Source organism: Pseudophryne corroboree, chromosome 9, assembly GCF_028390025.1.
Source record: "Pseudophryne corroboree isolate aPseCor3 chromosome 9, aPseCor3.hap2, whole genome shotgun sequence".
NCBI classification, from domain to species: Eukaryota; Metazoa; Chordata; class Amphibia; order Anura; family Myobatrachidae; genus Pseudophryne; species Pseudophryne corroboree.
The window spans coordinates 438,322,725-438,349,334 of NC_086452.1; the positions used below are offsets into that span (position 1 = coordinate 438,322,725).

Here is a 26,610-nt window from a genome sequence, read left to right on the forward strand (position 1 = left end):
CTCCACGCCTGGTGGTTCTTCTGTGGTTTCGGTCCTTAGAGGTATTTGGAGGAAAGTGAAGAAAGCCCTTGTGTCTGTGTCATTAGTGACCAAAAGGGCTTTGGATAAGCGGAATAGACCCCGCAGCTTCAAATTAGGAGACTTCGTCTGGTTGTCTACCAAGAATTTGAAGTTGAGACAGCCATCTCATAAGTTAGGCCCCCGGTTCATCGGCCCTTATAAGATCACCAGGGTTATCAATCCGGTGGCATTTCAGTTAGATCTGCCCCGTTCTTTGGGTATCAATAAAACATTTCATTGTTCCCTTTTAAAACGGGCGATTAGTAATCCTTCTTCCAGTGGAAGACCTTCCCCTCTTCTGATACGTGGCCAGAGGGAGTTTGTTGTTGAAAGGATTCTTGACTCCAAGATGGTTCGGGGTCGGCTGTCATTTTTGGTGCACTGGAAGGGGTATGGCCCGGAGGAGCGGTCGTGGGTGCGCAGTTGTGATCTTCATGCCCCCAGACTGATACGCTCTTTCTTCTCGCAGTTCCCCGATAAACCCGGTGGTAGGGGTTCTTTGACCCCTCGCCAGAGGGGGGTACTGTTAGGGTCTCCTGCCCTGTGCTGCCACGTCGTCATGGCAACCGGGAGACAAGTGCTAGCGGAGTAACCTGAGTGCAGCTGATACTCCGGTTCGGGTCTTTTGCTGTGTAGTGGTTACAGGCTCTGTGCACGGCAGGGGATCCGGTGCTGGTTTTTGTGCTCACAGTCTGTGAGGTCTGAGTGGGGCGTGGACAGCACCTGCTATATAAGGCCTCTTCTCAGGTTAAGCAGATGCTGCTGAATCTTTGTTGGTAAGTCAGTTCCTGAAAGCTAGCTAGTACTGTGTAGCTTTGTATTTGTTGTTGCTTACTGCAAATAGGCCTTGGGGTTTGGTACTACACTCTGCCAATCCAGACCTAGCAGTAAGACTGGAGTCAGTCATTTAACTTGCTGGGGTTCTTTTGCTACTCTGTGAACTTAGCAAGTTTGCGGCTGTATTCTCAGACTTGCCTGCCTAAATCCTTTCTCACTGTGCAAGGTGTTCAGGTGTCAGTTTAGTGGCAGTAAGCTGAACCTGTGCACTGCAAGTGAGGATTAGGATTGTGGAGACTCTCCTTGTGTCTATCATTCCATCTCTGACCAAGGAGTTTACTGCCACACCCGTTGGTAACCCTTTAGGGTTTTGCTGTTGCCCTTAGCAACAGCATTTCGGGTTCTCTACGTATTAAAACACAACATCTTGCTTTTTCCATCTGAGCATTCCTAATACTAGGGAGACACCCAGTTTCTTAGCCTCTGGGCTTCTCTGTTCACTTTGTGTTTATTTTGTTACCCTATCACCTTCTGTGTACGTAATGTCATATTCCCCAGTCTGTGTCTGAGTTCATTTGTTTTGCATCCCTATCCGTTCAGACACCAGTACATTCCTGCAGGCACTGGTGTGCATAACAGTTCAGACATCAGTACATTCCTGCAGGCACTGGTGTGCATAACAGTTCAGACACCAGTACATTCCTGCAGGCACTGGTGTGCATAACAGAGGGTATAGGGTCAAGAGGGGAGGTGGTAAGGGAAGAGGAACAAATGAGAGACATGACTTCCTCACCAGATGCATGGGAAAAAGATGTAAGAGTTGGTGAGAAGGATGGGGAGGGGTGGTAAGTTATGGGAGGAGGCTGGTTGCTAATGGTCTGGTGTGATGTGATGTCCTGACGTATGGAGTAAATTTTGGACGTGAAGTAAGTGGCAAAGTCAAGAGCAGAGAGTGAGGAGGGGAGACGAGGTGGATGTGGGCAGAGGAGTGAGTTGAGAGTGGCAAAGAGGCGCCGGGGGTTGGAAGACTGGGAGGAGGTGAGGTTCTTGAAGTATGACTGTTTAGCAAGGGAAAGGGCAGCACTGAAGGATGAGAGCATAAGTTTGAAATGGAGGAAGTCTGCCATAGAGTGTGATTTCCTCCAAGGTTTCTCAGCAGTACGTGAGCATTGTTGCAGATATCTGGTGCATGTGGTGTGCCAGGGTTGAGGTGTTAATTTGCGAGGGTGAATAGTGGTTGGTGGAGCAACAGAGTCAAGAGCAGAAGTAAGGGATGCATTCTATATGGAAGTGGCTTATTCAGGGCATGAGAGAGAGAGAATAGGAGAGAGAAGTGAGTCAAACAGGGAGGAAAGGAATTTGGTGTCAATAGCCTCAATGTTACGCTTAGTGATGGTAGCCTTAGGAGGTAGAGATGGGGAAGCAGAGAGAGATAGGTTAAAGGAGAGCAGGTGGTGGTCAGAGAGGGGAGTTGGAAAAATCAGAAATATCACAACGGTGAGTGAAGACCAGATCCAGTGAGCTCCCATTCATATGGGCGGGTGAGGAGGTCCACTGGGAGAGACCAAGTGAAGAGGTGAGGTTAAGGAGTTTAGAGGCAGGGGATTGTGTGGGGATATCAATAGGGATGTTGAAATCACCTAGGAAAATGGAGGGAATGTCAGAAAAGAGGAAGTGAGCAAGCCAGGAAGCAAAGTTGTCAAAGAATTTGGAGGCAATGCCAGGGGGGCGGTAAATGACAGCAACTCTAAGATGGACTGGTTGGAAGAGGCGTATAGCATGGACCTCAAATGTAGAGAATGAAAGGGACGGTTCTGGTGGTATGAGTTGGTAGGAGTAACTAGAAGGTAAAAGGATCCCAACACCACCCCATGGCGACCCCCAGGTCGGGGGGGGGGGGTGAATGTGAGGCCCCCAGCAGAGAGAGCAGCAGGAGAAGTAGTGTCAGAGAGCGAAATCCAGGTTTCAGTAATGGCTAGTAGGTGCAGGGAGTTGGAAATGAAAAGGTCATGAGTGGGGATCAGTTTATTACAAACAGATCTGTCATTCCAGAGGGCACAGAAGAGGGAATAGGAGTCTGTGGGAGAGATGTGAATGATATTATCAGGGTTGCTGTAGCAATGAGGTGAGATTAACTTTGAGGGCACTAAATTAACATTAAAAGCACACTGCTGTATGCTGTAAAATATAGGGGTGCTGCTGGGCCTGTATGTTGTAAAAAGTCAGAGGTGCAGTTGTTAAAAATTAAAAGCACACTGCTGTATCCTGTAAAGTATAGGGGTGCTGCTGGCCCTGTATGTTGTAAAAAGTCAGAGGTGCAGTTGTTAAACATTAAAAGCACACTGCTGTATGCTATAAAATATAGAGGTGCTGCTGCTGTTCAAATAACATTACAATGGCCCTATATGTTGTAAAAATTCAGAGGCACAGTTGTGAAAAATAAAAGCACATTGCTGTATGCTGTAAAATATAGGGGTGCTGCTGCTGTTCAAATAACATTACACTGGCCCTGTATGTTGTAAAAATTCAGAGGCGCAGTGGTTAAAAATGAAAAGCACACTGCTGTATGCTGTAAAATATAAGGGTGCTGCTGGTCCTGTATGTTGTAAAAAGTCAGGGATGCAGTTGTTAAACATTAAAAGCACACTGCTGCATGCTGTAAAATATAGGGGTGCTGCTGGGCCTGTATTTTGTAAAAAGTCAGAGGTGCAGTTGTTAAACATTAAAAGCACACTGCTGTATGCTGTAAAATATAGGGGTGCTGCTGCTTTTCAAATAACATTACACTGTCCCTGTCTGCTGTAAGTATACAGGGGTGCTGTGAAAATAAAGGGGCACTGTTCTGTGTGCTGTAATTATAAAGGGGTGCTGTCAGGTGAAATGGAGAACAACAATTTGGAGGAAAAAATAGTGGAAGTTCAGGAACCACTTCCAGATCCTAGTACTAGTGCTGAAGCTGCTGGTGCCACCAGTCATGACATTGACGATGCAATTCCATCAACGTCGTCTGCTAAGGTCGATGCCCAATGTCATAGAGGGCATGTAAAAACTAAGAAGGAAAAATTAATAATCAGAAAAAAAAAGAAATTATCTGACGAGAAACGGAAAATTGGCAATATGCCATTCCCGACACGAAGTGGCAAGGAAAGGTTAAGGCCTTGGCCTATGTCCATGACTGGTGGCTCAGCTTCTCATGAGGATGGAAGCTCTCCTCCCTCTCAAAAAATTACAAAAAATTATGCTTGTTAAAGCACAGGAAATACAACTGTGCATTCAGAGATATCACAAATCCCCAAGGAGAGTCCAAGTGTGTCCGTGGTTGCGATGTCTAGGCCTGACCTTCCCAAGACTGTATGGAAAGAGGAGGCTCCTACCACCATTTGCACTACCCCCTACAAGTGCTGGGAAGAGCACCGCCAGTCCAGTTGCTGATATTGAGATTGAGGATGTCACTGTAGACGTACACCAGGATGAGGAGGATGTAGGTGTAACTGGCACTGAGGAGGAAGTTGATGATGAGGATTCTGGTGGTGATATGGTTTGTTTGAATAAGGCACCAGTGGAGACAGTTTATGTCCGTGGGATGAGAAAGCCCATTGTCACGCCTGGGCAAAACACCCAAAAAAACCACCTCTTCGGTGTGGAATTATTTCTCCACAAATCCGGACAAAAGGTGTCAAGCCGTGTGTTGCCTTTGTCAATCTGTAATAAGTAGGGGTAAGGACGTTAACCACCTAGGAACATCCTCCCTTATACGTCACCTGCAGCGCAATCATCAGAAGTCATTGTCAAGTTCAGAAACTTTGGGTAAGAACGTAAGCAGTCCACTGACACCTTAATCCCTTCTTCCTCTTGTACCCAAGCTCCTGCAAGCCACACCACCAACTCCCTCACTGTCAATTTCCTCCTCAGTCAGGGATGTCAGTAGTTCTGCAGGCCATGTCACTGGCATGACTGACGAGTCCTCTCCTAACTGGGATTCCTCCGGAGGATCCTTGAGTGGTATGCCTACTACTGCTGCTGCTACCGCTGCTGTTGTTGCTGCTGGGAGTCGATCATCATCCCAGAGGGGAAGTCGGAAGACCACTTGTTCTACTCCAACTAAGCAATTGACTGTCCACAGTCCTTTGTGAGGAAGATGAAACATGACAGCAGTCACCCTGTTGCTGGTGTTAGACGTGCGTCCGATATCCGCCATTAATGCAGTGGGCTTTAGACAGTTGATGGACATACTGTGTCCCCGGTACCTGAATCCCATCTAGATTCCACTTCACTAGGAAAGCGATTCCAGGACTGTACAGGGACATTAAGAAAAGTGTCCTCAGTGTCCTGAAAAATGCAGTTGTACCCACTGTCCACTTAACCACGGACATGTGGACAAGTGGAGCAGGGCAAACTAAGGACTACATGACTGTGACAGCCCACTAGGTAGATGTATTGCCTCCCGCAGCAGCAGCAGCAGCTACACCAGTAGCAGCATCTCACAAACGCCAGCTCATTCCTATGCAGGCTACGCTGTGTTTCACCGGTTTCCGTAAGATTCACACCGCTGACAACCTCTTACGGAAATTGAGGGACATCATCGCACAATGACTTACCCCACTTAGACTCTCCTGGGGATTTGTGATATCGGACAAAGCCACCAATATTGTGCGTCCACTACATCTGGGCAAATTCCAGCATGTCCCGTATTTTGCACATACAATTAATTTGGTGGTGCAGAATTTTTTAAAAATTGACAGGGGCATGCAGGAGATGCAGTCTGTGGCCCGAAAAATTGCGGCCCACTTTCGACATTCAGCCACCGCGTGCCGAAGACTGGAGCACCAGCAAACACTCCTGAATCTGCCCTGTCATCACCTAAAGCAAGAGGTGGTAATGAGGTGGAATTCAACACTTTATATGCTTCAGAGGATGGAGGAGCAGCAAAATGCCATTCAAGCCTATACATCCACCTACGACATAGTCAGAGGAGGGGGAATGCACCTGACTCGAGCGCTGTGGAGAATGATTTCCATGTTGTGCAAGGTTCTCCAACCCTTCGAACTTTCCACACGTGAAGTCAGTTCAGACACTGCCAACTTGAGTCAGGTCATTCCCCTCATCAGGCTTTTGCAGAAGCAGCAGGAGAAATTGAAGGAGGAGCTAAGACAGAGCGATTCCGCTAAGTTTGTGGGACTTGTGGATGGAGCCCTTCATTCGTTTTGCCAGGATTCAAGGGTGGTCAATCTGTTGAAATCAGAGCACTACATTTTGGCCACCATGTTCGATCATAGGTTTAAAGCCTACGTTATATCTCTTTCCAGCAGACGCAAGTCTGCAGAGGTGCAAAGACCTGCTGGTGAGAAAATTGTCAACTCAATTGGAACGTGACTCATCAACAGCTCCTCCTTCATTTTCTACCGCAACTGTGGCTGCGAGGAAAAGGATAACATTTCATAGCCCACCCACTGGTGGTGATGCAGGGCAGTCAGGAGCAAGTGTTTGACATCTGGTCCAGACTGAAGGACCTGCCAACGTTTACTGACATGTCTACTGTCACCATTGAAAGAATAGTGGAGGATTATTTCGGTGACAGCATCCAAGTAGGCATGTCATACAGTCCGTGCATATACTGGCAGGATAAAGTGGCAATTTGGAGGCCCTTGCACAAACTGGCTTTATTTGACCTAAGTTGCCCCCCCTCCAGTGTGTACTCCGAAAGAGTGTTTAGTGCAGCCGGTAACCTTGTCAGCGATCGGCGTAGGAGGTTACTTCCAGAAAATGTGGAGAAGATGATGTTCATCAAAATTAATTATAATCAATTCCTCCGCGGAGACATTGACCAGCAATTGCCTCCAGAAAGTACACAGGGACCTGTGATGGTGGATTCCAGTGGGGATAAATTAATACTCTGTGAGGAGGAGGATGTACACACTGAAAGGGGTGAGTAATCGGAGGATGAGGACGACATCTTGCCTCTGTAGAGCCAGTTTGTGCAAGGAGAGATTAATTACTTCTTTTTTGGTGGGGGGATTAATTGCTTCTTTTTTTGTGAGGTCCCAAAACAAACCAATCATTTCAGCCACAGTCGTGTGTCAGATCCTGTTGCTGAAATGATTGGTTTGTTAAAGTGTGCATGTTCTGTTTATATAACATAATGGTGGGTGGGAGGGCCCAAGGACAATTCAATCTTGCACCTCTTAATTTTTTTCTTTGCATCATGTGCTCTTTGGGACCTAGTTTTTAAAAGTGCCATCCTATCTGACACTGCAGTAGCACTCCTAGATGGGCCAGGTGTTTGTGCCGCCCACTTGGGTCGCTTAGCTTAGTCATCCAGCAACCTCATTGCACCTCTTTTTTTTTCTTTGCATTATGTGCTCTTTGGGGCCTAGTTTTTAATAGTGCCATCCTGTCTGCCACTGCAGTGCCACTCCTAGATGGGCCAGGTGTTTGTGCCACCCACTTGGGTCGCTTAGCTTAGTCATCCAGTGACCTCGGTGCAACCTTTTGGCCTAAAAACAATATTCTGATGTGTTCAGAATAGACTCAAAATTACCCCCAATTTCTGTGATTTTAGCTGTTTTTAGTGTTTTTTTTCAAAAATCATCCAGATCCAAAACCAAAACCGGAAAGGGTGGTTTTGGCAAAAACAATCCAGATCCAAAACACGAGGATGGAACCAGAACCAAAACCAAAACACAACACATAAAAAGTGCCCGCCGCATATATAATACGCACACATTTGTAGATCACTGCATGAAAATGGATTTGGACACAAATTCTCTTTATACCACATTCATACACTTAACTTGAGAGCTCATTGTTATTCAGCTACAATACTCTTTATTAAATAACACATTTCAATATACTATTTGATCCTGCATAAAAACTATGAATACTATATGGAGCTACTGGTACTTTGTAAAAAAAATAAACAGCATTGCAATTGAGCAGATCTATGTAGTGTGCAGCCACACATCCAATCTCTTGCAGCCACACACTACATAGATCTGCTCAGCCACATTGCTGATCATTTTTTCACAAAGTACAAGGTAAGCTTCAAATAGTTTTAATTATCTTGCTTAGAATTCTCTAGCTTTCTATGCAAGGGCAGATAGCTCTACGAATAGACTGTCTGACTGCAATGCCACAGGCAATGGGTTTAAATCCTGGGTATGTCAGCATCTTGAAATGTAATAAAGGGCAGTGTGACTGAATAACAAAAAAATCTCAAGTTGAGTTCATGAATGTTGTATGGGTATTAGCGACAGAAGTGGTCAGGGTAGGAGACAGGGGCGGTCAGGAGATGCTGGTCTTCAAAAAGGGGGGAAGCTGCAAGTGAAAGTAATTAAAACAGATAATTGACAAGTGCAGACATCAGCACCCCCTACCCTGCAACACTATGGGGTCATTCCGAGTTGATCGCACGCTGCAACTTTTTGCAGCCCGTGCGATCAACTAGATGCCGCCTATGGGGGAGTGGATCTTTGCATAGCAGGGCTGCGATCGCTTGTGCAGCCCTGCTATGCAAAAAATGTTTTGTGTAGAACAAGACCAAGGTAAGAGTTACTTACTCTGTGCGATCAATCCAGCGTTGCAGGTCAAGGAATTGACGTCAGACATCCGCCCTCCAAATGCCTCGACACGCCTGCGTTCGGATCTCCACGCCCAGAAAACGTTGAGTTGACGCCTCGGAATGACTTCCTCCTGTCAATCTTCTTGCGGTCGCTGCTGCAACTGCTTTCTTCGTTAGCAGCGTCGCTGCCCAACGACACACCTGCGCAATGCAGCCATTGTACATGCGCAGTTCCAACCCGATCGCATGGCTGCGAAGTAGCGCAGCGTGCGATCTGGTCGGAATGACACCCTATGTGCAGTGCCCCCTCCACACATACCTAGTTACGGCCCTGCATGTTACCATGCCTCACCCACTGAAATATTCCTAAGTCACTACCACAGTAATATGTGGCATAGTCATGTAAACTGGGGGCATTACTTTATGGCAAAATCATGTTAACGGGGGGCATCAATATGCAGCATAATCATGTCAACTGGGGTTATTCGTTTGTGATATAATCATTTGAAATGGGGGGTATTCATTTGTGGCATCGTGTGGTATGGGGACAGGAATGTTACATAGGTCTCTGTAAAGGAAAACATTCTTTTTTTTGTGGCAGGTTTTATTGTAAGTGCGTCACATCATGTCAAAACGCCCAAAGGCCTCTCGTTACAAAGGAAAAAAAACGAAGAAAAGAAGAAGAAGAGGAGGAGGAAAAATGGAGAAACGACAGAGGTATTGTGATGAAATGCTATTGGCTACGGTATGGCTCAGGTGCTATTATTGGCTGTGTATAACTGTCACTTTGATTATTAATACCATGTACCAGAGTTGGATAAAACAGTTTTTAAAAACAAACAAATAAACAATTTTTTTTTCATTAATGTTTTAATGAAAAAAAATTCTGCTTATTATTTTAATACTGTGAAACATTGCTATGTATTAGAAACATTGGTCAATAATGGTTTAATGCTACACAAGTGTGCTACACAACACAAGTGTGCGGCACAAACACCTGGCCCATCTAGGAGTGGCACTGCAGGTGCAGACAGAATGGCGCTTAAAAAAACTAGGCACCAAACGGCACATGATGCAAAGAAAAAAAAGAGGCGCAAGATGGAATTGTCCTTGGGCCCATTGTCTTTGGGCCCTCCCACCCACCCTTATGTTGTATAAACAGGACATGCACACTTTAACAAACCAATCATTTTAGCAACAGGGTCTGCCACACGAATGTGGCTAAAATGACAGGTTTGTTTGGGGCCCCACCAAAAAAGAAGCAATCAATCTCTCCTTGCACAAACTGGCTCTACAGAGGCAAGATGTCCACCTCATCCTTCGATTCCACACCCCTTTCACTGTGTACATCCTCCTCCTCACAGAGTATTAATTCGTCCCCACTGGAATCCACCATCACAGGTCCCTGTGTACTTTCTGGAGGCAATTGCTGGTCAAGTTCTTCCTGGAGGAATACATAATTCATTTTGATGAACACAACCTCCTACGCCGATCGCTGAAAAGGTTACCGGCTGCACTAAACACTCTTTCGGAGTACACACTGGAGGGGTGGGGGGAAATTAGATAAAATAAAGCCAGTTTGTGCAAGTGCATCCAAATTGCCTCTGTTTCCTGCCAGTATATGCACAGACTGTCTGACATGCCTACTTGGATGCTGTCACTCATATAATCGTTCACCATTCTTTCAATGGTGACAGAATCATATGCAGTGACAGTAGACATGTCAGTAATCGTTGGCAGGTCCTTCAGTCTGGACCAGATGTCAGCTCTCACTCCTGACTGCCCTGTATCACAGCCAGCGGGTGGGCTAGGACTTGCAGCCCCAGTTGCGGATGAAAATGCAGGAGGAGCTGTTGACGGGTCATGTTCCGTTTGAGTTAACAATTTTCTCACCAGCAGGTCTTTGAACCTCTGCAGACTTGTGTCTGCCGGAAAGAGAGATACAACGTAGGCCAACGGTGGCCAAATTTGTAGTGCTCTGATTTCAACAGATTGACCACCCTTCAATCCTGGCAAAGCGAATGAAGGGCTCCATCCACAAGTCCCACATACTTTGCAGAATAGCTCCTCCTTCAATTTCTCCTGCTGCTTCTGCAAAAGCCTGAAGAGGGGAATGATCTGACTCAAGCTGGCAGTGTCTGAACTGACTTCACGTGTGGCAAGTTCGAAAGGTTGGAGAACCTTGCACAAGATGGAAATCATTCTCCACTGCGCTTGAGTCAGGTGTATTCCCCCTCCTTTGCCTATATCATAGGTGGATGTATAGGCTTGAATGGCCTTTTGCTGCTCCTCCATCCTCTGAAGCATATAGAGTGTTGAATTCCACTTCATTACCATCTCTTGCTTCAGGTGATGGCAGGGCAGGTTCAGGTGTGTTTGATGGCGCTTCAGTCTTTGGCACGCGGTGGCTGAATGCCGAAAGTGGGCCGCAGTTTTTGGGCCACCGGCTGCATCCCCTGCACGCACCTGTAATTTTTCAAAAAAAGTATGCACCACCAAATTAATTGTATGTGCAAAACATAGGACGTGCTGGAATTTGCCCAGATGTAATGCACGCACAATATTGGTGGCGTTGTCCAATATCACAAATACCCAGGAGAGTCTAACTGGGGTAAGCCATTGTGCAATGTTGTCCCTCAGTTTCCGTAAGAGGTTGTCAGCGGTGTGCCTCTTACGGGAACAGTGATACATAGCGTAGCCTGCCTAGGAATGAGTTGGCATTTGCGAGATGCTGCTACTGGTGCAGCTGCTGTTGTTGCTGCGGGAGGCCATACATCTACCCAGTGGGCTGTCACAGTCATATAGTCCTTAGTCTGCCCTGTTCCACTTGTCCACATGTCCGTGGTTAAGTGGACAGTGGGTACAACTGTATTTTGTAGGACACTGAGGACACTTTTTCTGACGTCTCTGTGCATTCTCGGTATCGCCTGCCTAGTGAACTGGAACCTAGATGGGATTTGATACCATGAACACAGTACCTCAAACAGTTCTCTAAGTCCCATTGAACTAATGGCGGATACCGGACGCACGTCTAACACCAACATAGCTGTCAAGGCCTCAGTCATCCACTTTGCAAAAGGATGACTGCTGTCATATTTCATCTTCCTCTCACAAAGGACTGTTGGATAGTCAATTGCTTAGTTGAAGTAGTACAAGTGGTCTTCCGACTTTCCCTCTGGGATGACGATCGACTCCCAGCAGCAACAACAGCAGTGGCAGCAACAGCAGGCATACCACTCAAGGATCCCCCGGAGGAATCCCAGTTAGGAGAGTACTCCTCAGTCTTGCCAGTGACATGGCCTGAGGGATAACTGACGTTCCTGACTGAGGAGGAAGTTGACGTTGAGGGAGTTGGTGGTGTGGCTTGCAGGAGCTTGGGTAAAAGAGAAAGAAGGGATTTAAGTGTCAGTGGACTGCTTACGCTCTTACCCAAAGTTTCACAACTTGACACTGACTTATGATGAATGCGCTGCAGGTGACGTATAAGGGAGGATGTTCCTAGGTGGTTAACGTCCTTACCCCTACTTATTACAGATTGACAGAGGCAACACATGACTTGACACCTGTTGTCCGGATTTGTGGAGAAATAATTCCACACCGAAGAGGTGGCTTTTTTGATATTTTGCCCAGGCATCACAATGGGCTACTTCATCCCACAGGTGTCTCCGCCGGTGGGACAAACCACATCACCATCAGAATTCTCATCGTCAACTTCCTCCTCAGCGCCAGCAACACCCATATCCTCATCCTGGTGTACTTCAACAGTGACATCTTCAATTTGAATATCAGCAACTGGACCGTGGGTGCTACTTCCAGCACTTGCAGAGGGCGTGCAAATGGTGGAAGGAGCCACCTCTTCCCGTCCAGTGTTGGGAAGGTCAGGCATCGCAACCGCCTACACACTTGGACTCTCCTTGGGGATTTGTGATAAAATCTTAGAATGCACAGTTCTTTTCTGTGCTTTTTTCCAGCTTAACTCTTATCATTTTTCTAGCGGGAGGATGAGGGCTTCCATCGTCATGTGAAGCTGAACCACTAGTCATGAACATAGGCCAGGGCCTTAGCCATTCCTTGCCACTCCATGTCGTAAATGGCATATTGGCAAGTTTATGTTTCTCCTCAGACCATTTAAATAACATTTTTGGGGTCTTTTTACTGAACTTTGGCTTTTTGGATTTTACATGCCCACTACTATCACTTTGGGCATCGGCCTTGGCAGACGACGTTGATGGCATTTCATCGTTTATGTCATGACTAGTGGCAGCAGCTTCAGCACTAGGAGGAAGTGTTTCTTGATCTTTCCCTATTTTATCCTCCAAATTGTTGTTCTCCATTATTTTTCTGGAGTTATATAACAATATGCGGTACAGGAGAGCGTACCTCTACACCACACAGGGCAAACCCTGTGAAAATTATTTGGATTAAATATTAATAACCCCTTTATTTGGAGTAAATAATAATATACAGCACAGGACAGCACCACTGAACTTATATGGCAGCACCACTGGACTGTACTTATATGGAATTATATGGAATTATACGGCAGGATCACTGGAATTATACGGCAGGATCACTGGATTTATACGCCAGTACCACTGGACTTATACGGCAGTATCACTGGATATATACGGCAGTATCAATGGACATATACGGCAGTATCACTGGACATATACGGCAGTATCACTGGACTGGACTTATACGCCAGTACCACTGAACTTATACGGCAGTATCACTGGACATATACGGCAGTATCAATTGACATACAGTATACGGCAGTATCACTGGACTGGACTTATACGCCAGTATCACTGGAATTATACGGCAGTATCACTAGATTTATACGGCAGGATCACTGGATTTATACGTCAGGATCAATGTAATTATACAGCAGAATCACTGGATTTATACGGCAGTACCGCTGGACCTATATGGCAGTATCACTGGACATATACGGCAGTATCACTGGACATATACGGCAGTATCACTGGACTAGATTTATACGCCAGTACCACTGGACTTATACAGCAGTATCAATGGACATATACGGCAGTATCACTGGACATATACGGCAGTATCACTGGACTGAAATAATACGCCGGTACCACTGGACTTATACGGCAGTATCACTGGACATATACGGCAGTATCAATGGACATACAGTATACGGCAGTATCACTGGACATATACGGCAGTATCACTGGACTGGACTTATACGGCAGTATCACTGGACATATACGGCAGTGTCAATGGACATATACGGCAGTATCACTGGACATATACGGCAGTATCACTGGACTGGACTTATACGCCAGTATCACTGGAATTATACGGCAGGATCACTGGACTTATACGGCAGGATCACTGGATTTATACGTCAGGATCACTGTAATTAAATGGCAGGATCACTGGATTTATACGGCAGTACCGCTCAAGGTCGGACTGGCCCACAGTGGTACCAGGGAAACCACCGGTAGGCCCCACTGCCTGAGGGCCCACTCCTTCCTCTAGGGATCAGGTTCCAGACTGTGCACTTGTATTATACATGGTAGATATGTTGCATTACACTGCACTAAACTAGTGTGTATTTCAAGCCTCTGTGGAGGCTGGTTACACCACCTTTTTAGGCTGGCCACACCCCTAAGTATGGGCCCATATCACTGCATTCCCCCGGTGGGCCCTTCATGCCCCAGTCCGACACTGGTACCGCTGGACATATACAGCAGTATCACTGGACTGGATTTATACGCCAATACCACTGGACTTATACGGCAGGATCACTGGACTTATACGGCAGGATCACTGGACTTATACGGCAGTACCGCTGGACATATACGGCAGTATCAATGGACATCTACGGCAGTATCACTGGACATATACGGCAGTATCACTGGACAAGATTTATACGCCAGTATCACTGGAATTATACGGCAGGATCACTGGACTTATACGGCAGGATCACTGGATTTATACGTCAGGATCACTGTAATTATATGGCAGGATCACTGGATTTATACAGCAGTACCGCTCAAGGTCGGACTGGCCCACAAGGGTACCAGGGAAACGACCGGTAGGCCCCACTGCCTGAGGGCCCACTCCTTCCTCTAGGGATCAGGTTCCAGATTGTGCACTTGCATTACACTGCACTAAACTATTGTGTATTTCAAGCCTCTGTGGAGGCTGGTTACACCCCGTATTTAGGCTGGCCACACCCCTAAGTATGGGCCCATATCACTGCATTCCCCCGGTGGGCCCTTCATGCCCCAGTCCGACACTGGTACCGCTGGACATATACAGCAGTATCACTGGACTGGATTTATACGCCAATACCACTGGAATTATACGGCAGGATCACTGGATTTATACGGCAGGATCACTGGATTTATACGGCAGTACCGCTGGACATATACGGCAGTATCACTGGACTGGATTTATACGCCAATACCACTGGAATTATACGGCAGGATCACTGGATTTATACGGCAGGATCACTGGATTTATACGTCAGAATCACTGTAATTATATGGCAGGATCACTGGATTTATACGACAGTACCGCTGGACATATACGGCAGTATTACTGGACATATGTGGCAGTATCACTGGACATATACGGCAGTATCACTGGACTAGATTTATACGCCAGTACCACTGGAATTATACGGCAGGATCACTGGATTTATACGGCAGGATCACTAGATTTATACGGCAGTACCTCTGGACATATACGGCAGTATCAATGGACATATACGGCAGTATCACTGGACATATACAGCACTATCACTGGACTGGACTTATACGCCAGTACCACTGGACTTATATGGCAGTATCACTGGACATACAGTATACGGCAGTATCACTGGGCATACAGTATACGGCGGTATCACTGGACATATACGGCAGTATCACTGGACTGGATTTATACGCCAGTGCCACTGGAATTATACGGCAGTATCACTGGACATATACGGCAGTGTCAATGGACATACAGTATACGGCAGTATCACTGGACTGGACTTATACGCCAGTATCACTGGAATTATACGGCAGGATCACTGGACTTATATGACAGGATCACTGGATTTATATGTCAGGATCACTGTAATTATACGGAAGGATCACTGGATTTATACGGCAGTACCGCTGGACATATACAGCAGTATTGCTGGACTTATACGCCAATACCACTGGTCTTATATGGCAGTATCACTGGACATACATAGCAGTATCAATGGACATATATGGCAGTATCTCTGGACTTATACGGCAGTATCACTGGACTGGACTTATACGGCAGTATCACTGGACATATATGGCAGTATCAATGGACATATGTGGCAGTATCACTGGACTGGACTTATACGCCAGTACCACTGGAATTATACGGCAGGATCACTGGACTTATACGGCAGGATCACTGGATAAATATGGCATGATCACTGTAATTATACGGCAGGATCACTGGATTTATACGGCAGTACCGCTGGACATGTACGGCAGTATCACTGGACATATACAGCAGTATCAATGGACATATACGGCAGGATCACTGTAATTATACGGCAGAATCACTGTAATTTATACGGCAATACCACTGGACTGGACCTATACGCCAGTACCACTGGAATTTTATGGCAGGATCACTGGATTTATACAGCAGGATCACTGGAATCATATGGCAGGATCACTGGAATTATACGGCAGGATCACTGGATTTATACGACAGGATCACTGGAATTGTACGACAGGATCACTGGATTTATACGGCAGTACTGCTGGACATATACAGCAGTACTGCTGGACATATACGGCAGTACCGCTGGACATATAAAGCATTATCACTGGACTGGATTTTTACGCCAGTACCACTGGAATTATACGGCAGGATCACTGGAGTTATACGGCAGGATCACTGGATTTATACAGCAGTACCGCTGAACATATACGGCAGTATCAATGGACGTATACGGCAGGATCACTGGACATATACGGTAGTACCACTGGACATATACGGCAGTACCACTGGACATATACGGCAGCACATGGACACCACCACTGGACTGATGCAGGACAACACAGCACCACTGCAATGGACTGGACTTATACAGCAGCACTGGACATATGGCAGCAGAGGACACCACCACTGTTACTGGACTGATGCAGCACAACACACCACCACTGGACTGATGCAGCACAACACAGCACTACTGGACTGGACTTATTCAGCAGCACTGGACATATGGCAGCAGAGGACACCACCACTGTGACTGGACTGATGCAGCACAACACACCACCACTGTACTGATGCAGCACAACACAGCACCACTGGACTGGACTTATACAGCTACACTGGACATATGGCAGCAGAGGACACCCCCACTGTGCCTGGACTGAAGCAGCACAACACACCACCACTGTACTGATGCAGGACAACACAGCACCACTGGACTGGACTTATACAGCAGCACTGGACATATGGCAGCAGAGGACACCACCACTGTGACTGGACTGATGCAGCACAACACACCACCACTGGACTGATGCAGGACAACATAGCACCACTGCAATGGACTGGACTTATACAGCAGCACTGCACATATGGCAGCTTAGGACACCCCCACTGTGACTGGACTGATGCAGCACAACACACCACCACTGTACTGATGCAGGACAACACAGCACCACTGGACTGGCCTTATACAGCAGCACTGGACATATGGCAGCAGAGGACACCACCACCACTGTGACTGGAGACTGATGCAGGACAACACAGCACCACTGTACTGATGCAGGACAACACACCACCACTGTACTGATGCAGCACAACACACCACCACTGTACTGATGCAGCACAACACACCACCACTGTACTGATGCAGGACAACACAGCACCACTGCAATGGACTGGACTTATTCAGCAGCACTGGACATATGGCAGCAGAGGACACCACCACTGTGACTGGAGACTGATGCAGCACAATACACCATTGAACTGATGCAGCACAACACAGCAACACTGGACTGGACTTATACAGCAGCACTGCACATATGGCAGCAGAGGACACAACCACTGTGATTAGACAGATGCAGAACAAGACACGGACACTGAGGACGGAGACACGTCCTCTCTCTACACTCTCCGATGCCGGAGTGAAGATGGCGGTGATGTGCGGCTCCTTATATGGAATCCAAACCCCGCGAGAATCCGACAGCGGGATGATGACGTTTTGCCTCGTTCTGGTTTCCGAGTCAGGCGGAAAAACCCGAGCCGGGCTCGGATCTGGGCTCGTGACGTGAAGTCCGGTAGGGTTCGGTTCTCTGAGAACCGAACTCGCTCATCTTTAGTTAATTGACGCGTCAATATCGTGTAATCGTACACGATATCGACCTAGTGTATGGGCAGCATTACACCTGAACACTTTTCTTGTCTGTACAATACTGTACTTTCACCAATAGATTGTTTACACCTCACATCCATCAGGAGGACCCTATCCATTTTATGAAGTCTGGAACTCTACTGGACTCCTTCTGGGACCAGCGAAACAGAATTTGGACTGTCCTGTATAGCTAGATAAACCCGGTCTCATCAGCACAGACATTTGGGACCACACTTACTACATTGCCAGTGATGTCTCAGTACAGTACATTAAGCATATTGACCACATTTATTTATGACATTATGAGTGTAACGTACCCAGATTTCTTTTTACATTATAACATCACACATGTATACTGACACTATTATTGCCACAATGTGAACATTGTTTTAGATACTTAATAAAGTTTCTTCTTATTCAATCAGTGTCCAGTGTAGAAAATTAAATATACAGTAGTGCAATAACTGCACACACATCAAGCTGAGCGCTCACTTATCTTCTCTTTTTACCATGCTACATACACCCTATGGAGCTCATGAAAACATACTACAGTACATAACTTTTCAAAGTCTTTTGCTATAAATTGGGACACCTGTACTGCTATTTAATTACCCTTCATTATTTTCCTAGTTTTGCAATGACTTAAGACATGGTTACCCAAATCCTCTTTGTATATGTAAATGCATAAGTGTATCTTTAATGAGCAAAACAAGGGTTACCTCCCAGCGCTAACTTAATCAAGTGTGATGTTGACTCACACCACCCAATGTATTTAAATATCTATTAGTAATAGTAAAAATACAGACCAGATAAAAATTTAATTTTTATATTTTTATTTGTTTAAGAAAAAAGATGATCATTTATTCAATGAACATTCAAACGACTAAAAATCAATAGTGATTCCTAATACCGGTATACTGTAACATGGACATAACGTACATACATATAACATATATAGGCTAGTGATACGCCTGTTGGCGATTTACTCACTTTCTTAGCCGTAATGTTTCTATTCCAAATTCAGTATGGTGTCAGATATATCACTCCAGTACTGTACTCAGTTGCTGGAAAAAATTGCACTTAAGAGTCTCCTTCTTATGTCTTTCGTCCTCTTATATAGTGCTAAAACTCAATCTTACAGTAAGTCTTTTGGATACAAAGCTTTGGGAAATAACAGAGGATGTATATATTTTTTTGACTCCATTGTAATAAGCCCATTATGAAGATTGAGTTTTAGCACTATATAAGAGGACGATAGACATAAGAAGGAGACTCTTAAGTGCATTTTTTTCCAGCAACTGAGTACAGTACTGGAGTGATATATCTGACACCATACTGAATTTGGAATAGAAACATTACAGCTAAGAAAGTGAGTAAATCGCCAAACAGGCGTATCACTAGCCTATATATGTTATACTAGGTGATTCATCGCGCCCTACGGGCGCTCTTCACACCGTTGTAAGGGGCTACGTCCCCTTAACCCTTGCACACCCTTGTGGCGTGGAATATTTTTATTATATGGTGTATTACATCCAATCATAATTGTGTGAGTGGTTAAATATTGCACGGACAAAGGGCGTGCAAGATAAGCTGAAGGCTGCATAAGCCTGAGGCCATATAAGCGATCAACTTTTTGTGATTGGTTGTTAAATGACTAAGCAGTTGCTAGGCAGATCAGTTTTCCCGGTTGGTTTTTTCCTATTGGTTTAAGGGGTTGTGCATCAGGATGAAGAGGAGGGTCTTAGGTTAGTATATAGGGGGTGGCCATCTTGCTAGACTCCCTCTTGCCTTTCAGTTTATGCCCCAGGAAGGATAAGTACTATTGCTTATTTTCACTGCCTGTAAATTGTTTTTGTTTTTTTTGTTTTTGAATTTCATTTGCCTTCTCTAGGGCATTATACAGTGCTGTGCCCCCTCTCTGCGTGTCATTGTCTACTTTTGCAGATTCTCCCCCCTCTGCCATGCCTCGTCCAAAACGTGCAGCTCCCCCCCCCCGGCGCCTCGTGGATGCGGGGAGCGCCTTCCGCTCCCGCTCCCCGAGCATTGCGCCACAGAGAGGACTTCCCCCTGTTTCAGACAGGCGGCGGGGACGGGCAGTTACAGCCCGCTCCCCTGCCGCACGGAGACGGGCGGCCAGCGGCCGCTCGTCACGTGGTGCCGATGCGCGCGGCTCGGCCGGGCCGCGCGTCCCGGCGCTCGCAGCGGGACGGGCCTCTCCTCTCCCTCCTGCCTCGGGCGTCTGCAGCACTTCCCCTCCGGCGGCCGGCGGCCGCTCTGCACGTGGCGCGGGTGCGCGCGGTCCGGCTGGGCCGCGCTCCCCGGCGCCTCCCGCGGGCGAAACGGCTTCCCTCCCTCCTTCCATAAGTGCCTCCGGCCCTCCTCCTCCATCCCCGCGGTCGGCTCTCGGACGGCCGCGGCAGAGCTGCGGGGGGCGAGGGGGGGGTCAATATGCAGCTGGGGGATATGAGCCCAGGGCAGCGGGTAGCGGCTCCCGCTGTCCCCGGGACAATACAGGGCCCCATACTACCCCCCTCCAGCGGGGGGTTTAGCACACCGCACCTCAATTTAAATAATATTGGGCCGTTTGGGCCTAGTGTCGCCGGGGCGGGGGACGTGGCAGCGGCGGCCGCCACACCCGCCCCGGCGGCAGTCACATGGCAGGGTTTTCCCCCGGCCTCGGTGGCCTGCTCGGGCTCCTCTTGGGTGTCAGACGCCCCGACGCCATTAACGGCGCCCCCGCTCGTCGGTTTTCAAACCCCTCTCCACGCCCTTCCCGGTCCTTTTCAGTTTGGGTCCACACAGACATCCGTCTCGGCGGCTTATATGACGCCCGGCGGGGCGCTTTCGGTAGCAGCGCAGCAAGGCTTCGCGGGGAGCCAGTCCTTCCCCGGGGGTTTTGCGTGGCCTCCGGCTCCAGCATTCCCCTTAGCCGCCAGCATGCCTTCCATGGGCTTCATGACGGTGTCCGGCACACAGTTTTCCCCGCACGGGGCCAGCGCGGGCGCCGGCGTGCAGTCCACGTGGTCGGTCGGTGGCCCCCGAGTCGCGGTGCCCTTGCCGGCCTTTGCGGGCCTGCAGTCAGGGCAGGCACCGGGCGGTGGGTATCAGGTGGCACAGAGTTGGCCCCCTCTCGCGGCGCCCCCTCAGTTCCTTCCGGCGTCATACGGATGGGCGGGGGCGGGCGGTGCAGTGAGCGGGTCAGCCTTTACGCAGTCGATCGGGTACACCTCGGCGGGGGCCCCCTCCCTGCAGCTGCCGGGCGGCCATCCGCCACGGAACGGGGGGACGGGCTCTCCGCCTCCGCATTTGCGGACAAGTGTTAATGATGTTCTGGTTCCCCCGGTGCCGGTTGTCCCCTCTTTTTCTCCCTTGCAGGTTCCGTCTAATTCAGGGGCTACGCCCGTCACGAGGCGAAGGTCACGGACAAGCGCGACTGCGAACGTGGAGGTACGGCCATCAGCGGAGGCGGGTGCAGCGGACGACGCGGTTCCGGGTCCTTCAAACTCCGGTGAGCTAAATATTCCTTTACACGTTTCAACTTGTAGTTCCTCGTCTTCTAGCAGCGTATCATCCGGCTCTCCGCGGCGCCCGCGTAAATTAGCTAGGCTCATCGCGCGGCGAATGGCCAAGGAGGCGCACAAGGTGGCCGCTCCTGCGCAGGTGGTCCCCTCCGACCCTCCCCGTTACGGCGAGATGGTACATTGCGCCAACACGGCAGTGACAAGAGGGGTTCGTAAGCGCATGCGGGAAAAAATACGTAAGGGGAAGTATGTAGACATATTCACCCTTACAGAGGAAATGCGGCAGGGTTTTGACGCGGCCAAGAAACCGGGTGGTATTGGGGAAAATGCGTTTCGCAATTTTCACCAGTGGCTGCGTGGGTTTTTGGTGTTCATGGCTTGCTACACGGAATCGCGTCCCGCGGAGTATGCCAACTTGGTGAAATATTTGTTTTTAGTACACGATATGTACTTAAAATCCAAGGGTTCCGCGTGGCGGGATTACGACGAGAAGTTTCGTCGCAATCAGGATGGCAACCCCATCCTGCCCGCGGGTTTTAAGGATGTTGAGGTGTGGTTGGAGGTCACGCAGCAGGTCAAACCCACCCCGGACGTCACGGCCAAGAAGCCCGGGGCGGCCGGGGCGGTGGCTTCTCGATTGACGGGAAAAGGCAAGTGCTTTGCCTACAACGACGGCAAATGCGGCAAAGGAACGGGCTGTCGTTTTCGCCACTCATGCAGGTTGTGCGGAGCCAGTCACCCGGCCAAGGAATGCACCGCGGCGACAGGCGGTAAGCCTGCCGCTTCCACCGAGGCCGGTGGAATTGGCAAGTAAGGCCTTCTCCCCGATTATAGTTCCCGAGTTGCAGCGCTGGCTTACCTTGTACCCCGATGAGTCGGCGGCATCGTTTCTCTTGCAGGGCTTTCAGCACGGTTTTCGTTTGCCAATCCCGGATTCGGTGTATGTGGTTGCACGCCAGAATTTGAGATCGGCTCGGGAATTCCCGCAGGAAGTCCGGCGGAGGGTTGACGGGGAGATTGGGCTGGGGCGCATGGCTGGGCCCTACGCCCTTTCCCCGTTGCCCTCCTTGTGCATTTCCCCAGTAGGGGTAGTGCCCAAGAAGGCCATAGGTAAGTTTCGTTTGATACAGCACTTGTCGCACCCGCCGGGGCTGTCGGTCAACGACGCTATCCCGGAAGCCCAATGCAGAGTTCGATATCAGTCGTTTGACGACGCGCTGCGATTAGTGCGGGATTGTGGTCCGGGGAGTCTGTTGGCAAAATTGGACGTGGAGTCGGCCTTTCGGCTACTCCCGCTACACCCAGATTCCCTGCGGTTTCTGGGTTTCAAAATAGGGGGCGAATTCTACGTCGATCGGTGTCTCCCCATGGGTTGCTCTGTCTCCTGCGCCTACTTTGAGTGCTTTAGCACATTTTTGCACTGGTGCGTCCAGACCGCCTCCGGGCAGATGGGGGTGGCTCACTACCTGGATGACTTTCTTTTTGTAGGCCCCGGAGACAGTTCGGTCTGTGGGGACATTCTCTCGGTGGCCAGGTCGTTATTCTGCGCTTTAGGGGTACCGGTTGCGCAGGATAAGTGCGAGGGTCCTTGCACTTGTCTTAGCTATTTAGGTATCGAGATTGACACGGTAGGGGGGTGCTGTCGCTTGCCCGAGGATAAGGTGCGGAAACTATTGGGTTTGATTACAGACTGTTTAGGAAAACGCAGGGTTCGGCTTAAACAGGTGCAGTCCTTGCTTGGTTCTCTCAATTTTGCGTGTCGGATTATCCCCATGGGTAGGATTTTCTGTCGCAAACTTGAGCGGGCCACCGCGGGGACGGTTCGACAGAATCACTCCGTGTACCTTTCCCGCGAGATCAAGGATGATTTGCGGATTTGGGTCTCGTTCCTGGTGTCCTTCAACAGGGAAGTGTTGTGGCCCGCTCCTTGTTGTTCCAGTAAGCAGCTGCAGTTGTTCACGGATGCTTCAGGCAGTCGAGGTTTCGGCGCGTTCTTCGCTGGCTCATGGTGCGCTGCGGCCTGGCCGGCATCTTGGGTAATGCGTGGGTTTACCAAGAACCTGCTTCTGCTGGAATTGTTCCCGATCTTAGTGGCGCTTGAGTTATGGGCCGGACGGTTCGCAAATAGGGACATTTTGTTTCTTTGCGACAACTTAGGGGTAGTGCATGCGATTAATAACCAGCGTTCCTCATCTCCGCAGGCGCTGCGATTGCTAAGGCATTTAGTGTTGGTTTGTTTGCAGCGCAATATTAATTTTAGGGCTCGCCACGTACCTGGAGTTGACAATGGAATTGCGGATGCATTGTCCCGGTTCCAGTTTGACAAATTCAGGACGTTGGTTCCGGGAGCGGAGGCAGAGGGGTTACAGTGCCCACCTTCTGTCTGGCAGATGGTCGAAGCGGTTTAACGGCGTTGGCCAGGTGTGCACTGGCTCCCTCTACGCTACGAGCGTATGATGCTGCATGGCGGGATTGGTCAGCCTTTCAGAGTAGGTACGGGGTAGCAGGTGAGTCCTCGGCCGACGCCCTGTTGACCTTTGTTTGGGAGCATTACCAAAACGGTAGGTCAAAAGCGGCCATGGCTACTGCCCTTGCGGGCATCGCCTTTCACTCACGACTCCACGGGACAACGGACCCCACGGGGTCGTTTGTCCTTTCCAGAGCGCTGAAAGGTTGGGCTAGGTTGCACCCGGCGCCTGCGGATTCACGTAGGCCTATAACGTTGCAGCTGCTAGCGGAATTGCTGCGTATGCTACCTCGGATTGCGTCCTCGGAATTTGAGGTGGCATTGTTTAGTAGCGCGTATGCCCTGGCCTTTTTCGGGGCTTTTCGGGTGAGCGAGCTAGTGGCGAGCAGCAAGGCGTCCCGGGAATCGGGTCTGCTCTACGAGAATGTGCGCTTGCAGGAGGGCCTGTTGCTCTGTAGGATTGTGCGGTCCAAGACAGATCAAACAGGTCGGGGTCGCTGGTTGTCCTTGGAGGCTCAGGGAGGTATGGGCGTTTGCCCGCTGCGGTTGACGCAAGAGTATGTGCGGTTAAGACCTCCGGGGGGCAACCAGTTGCTGGTGCACGCGCAGTTGGACCCTCTGACAAAGTTTCAGTTCTCATCGGTGTTCAAGAAATGTTTGACGGCGTTGGGCTTGCAGGAGGCGGACTTCGGTACTCATTCCTTTCGGATTGGGGCGGCTACCCATGCGGCGGCCGCTGGTTCATCACCAGCGGCTATTCGGGAGTTGGGTCGCTGGAAGTCGGCCTCCTATAAGTCCTATGTCCGTATAGATAAGTTATAAGTGCGCCTGTTGCGCTAACCCAAAAACGTGTTTACTCGTCGGTTTTTGAACGCTTACCGTTCAGGAATCGAGGGTGTGAAGCGAATTTTTAAAATTTTTCCTCCGAGGGGGCCTAATTTCAATTGGCTGTTCTACCAAGGTCCACGGGAGGTTTTTTGAGTTTTCTCCTTCACTTGGGTTTTATTGGTTACGTTGTGTTTAAGTTACAGATTATGTGCATAATCTGACATTAGGATATTTTCTTTTACAGCTGTCAGCAATTTTGGAGACCACATATGGATGGTTGGTCATTCATATGTTTTTTGGGCGGAGAAACATCCCATGGCATCTAGGGCGACTGAGATTTTTGGGTCCCGGCAATTTAGATGGTTAGGTGTTAGGGGCATGTTATGGGGTGATTTGTTGCGCGTCCTTTTTTCTAGGGAGCGCCGCTGGGGTCGCCCCAGTTGTATTATCATTCATCTGGGTGGTAATGATCTGGGCCGAGTTAAAGGCATAGACTTGATTTTGTCTATAAAGGCGGATGTGGTGGCGATACGTTGTCACTGGCCTGGGGTATGCATTGTCTGGTCGGAAATGGTGCCCCGTTTCCATTGGCGTGGTGCGGTGCGTTTCTCGGCGCTGGAGAAAGCACGCAAAAAGGTGAACTCGACGGTGTCTCTGTTTGTCAAGGCCATAGGCGGAGTGGCAATTAAGCATCCTCTGCTGGTGCTGCGGAACAGGCAGTTCTATAGAGACGATGGGGTTCACCTTTCTCCGGAAGGAGTGCGTTTTTTTCTGGAAGATATTTTCGGTCTTTTTCGTTAGAGCTAGTTAGTTTCTGGTTGGTTAAGGTTCTGTTTGCGGATGGCGGTGGCGGTTTGGAAAACCTTGGTGGCGGGAAATCGCTGCCAACCAGCTGTCACACAGGCATAAGTGGTCATTGTGGGGCTCCCTCTTTAAATGGACGGCAGGTGTGTCCTTTTCTTGCGGTTGGACATTTAGACGTTCCCCTGCGGGAACCGAACGTTTGCCAGAGAAAGAGGGGTAAGGCCAGCACAATGCGGGTTATGCGGGAAGGAGGCGGGGTATGTGTACTCCCCTCCTTGGTTTGGTGGTTTGTCATCTAGGTGACGGGTGCTGGTGTTTGGCAGCGGTTTTCTGTTTGCCATCCTCCAAACTAAAGTTAATATATATTCAATTCAATTCTAATTCGGCCTCAATTATTAGTTTAAAGAGTTGGTCAGCGATTAATAAACATCGTCTGACCTTTAACTCCAGCTACTGTGTCCGTGTCTTTATTTCAGTGTGTGGTGTGGTTTTATTTAGTGATAAGCTAGCTTAAGTAAAAGGTTTATGTAATCACAATAAAGTTATGAGCGGCTTAGATAAGCTGAAGGCTGCATAAGCCTGAGGCCATATAAGCGATCAACTTTTTGTGATTGGTTGTTAAATGACTAAGCAGTTGCTAGGCAGATCAGTTTTCCCGGTTGTTTTTTTCCTATTGGTTTAAGGGGTTGTGCATCAGGATGAAGAGGAGGGTCTTAGGTTAGTATATAGGGGGTGGCCATCTTGCTAGACTCCCTCTTGCCTTTCAGTTTATGCCCGCCCGCCCTCCCAGAATGCGTCTACGTTTTTTGTTCTTGCTGTGGGCTATTGAAAGCCAGATTGGCGGGAAATCGCTGCCAACCAGCTGTCACACAGGCATAAGTGGTCATTGTGGGGCTCCCTCTTTAAATGGACGGCAGGTGTGTCCTTTTCTTGCGGTTGGACATTTAGACGTTCCCCTGCGGGAACCGAACGTTTGCCAGAGAAAGAGGGGTAAGGCCAGCACAATGCGGGTTATGCGGGAAGGAGGCGGGGCATGTGTACTCCCCTCCTTGGTTTGGTGGTTTGTCATCTAGGTGACGGGTGCTGGTGTTTGGCAGCGGTTTTCTGTTTGCCATCCTCCAAACTAAAGTTAATATATATTCAATTCAATTCTAATTCGGCCTCAATTATTAGTTTAAAGAGTTGGTCAGCGATTAATAAACATCGTCTGACCTTTAACTCC

General features: G+C 48.7%; 1 protein-coding gene across 2 annotated transcripts in view; it reads left to right on the forward strand.

Moving 5' to 3' along the window:
* Positions 1-26,610, forward strand: part of LOC134958454 (interferon-induced very large GTPase 1-like) — a 58,424-nt gene that overhangs the window by 15,784 nt on the left and 16,030 nt on the right. The window contains exons 4-5 of one of the 2 annotated variants that reach the window (XM_063941075.1): positions 8,997-9,112; positions 21,144-21,276. The gene's annotated coding sequence lies outside the window, so the exon portion shown is untranslated. The remainder of the gene's footprint in view (positions 1-8,996; positions 9,113-21,143; positions 21,277-26,610) is intronic. The other variant, XM_063941074.1, reaches the window with a different exon arrangement.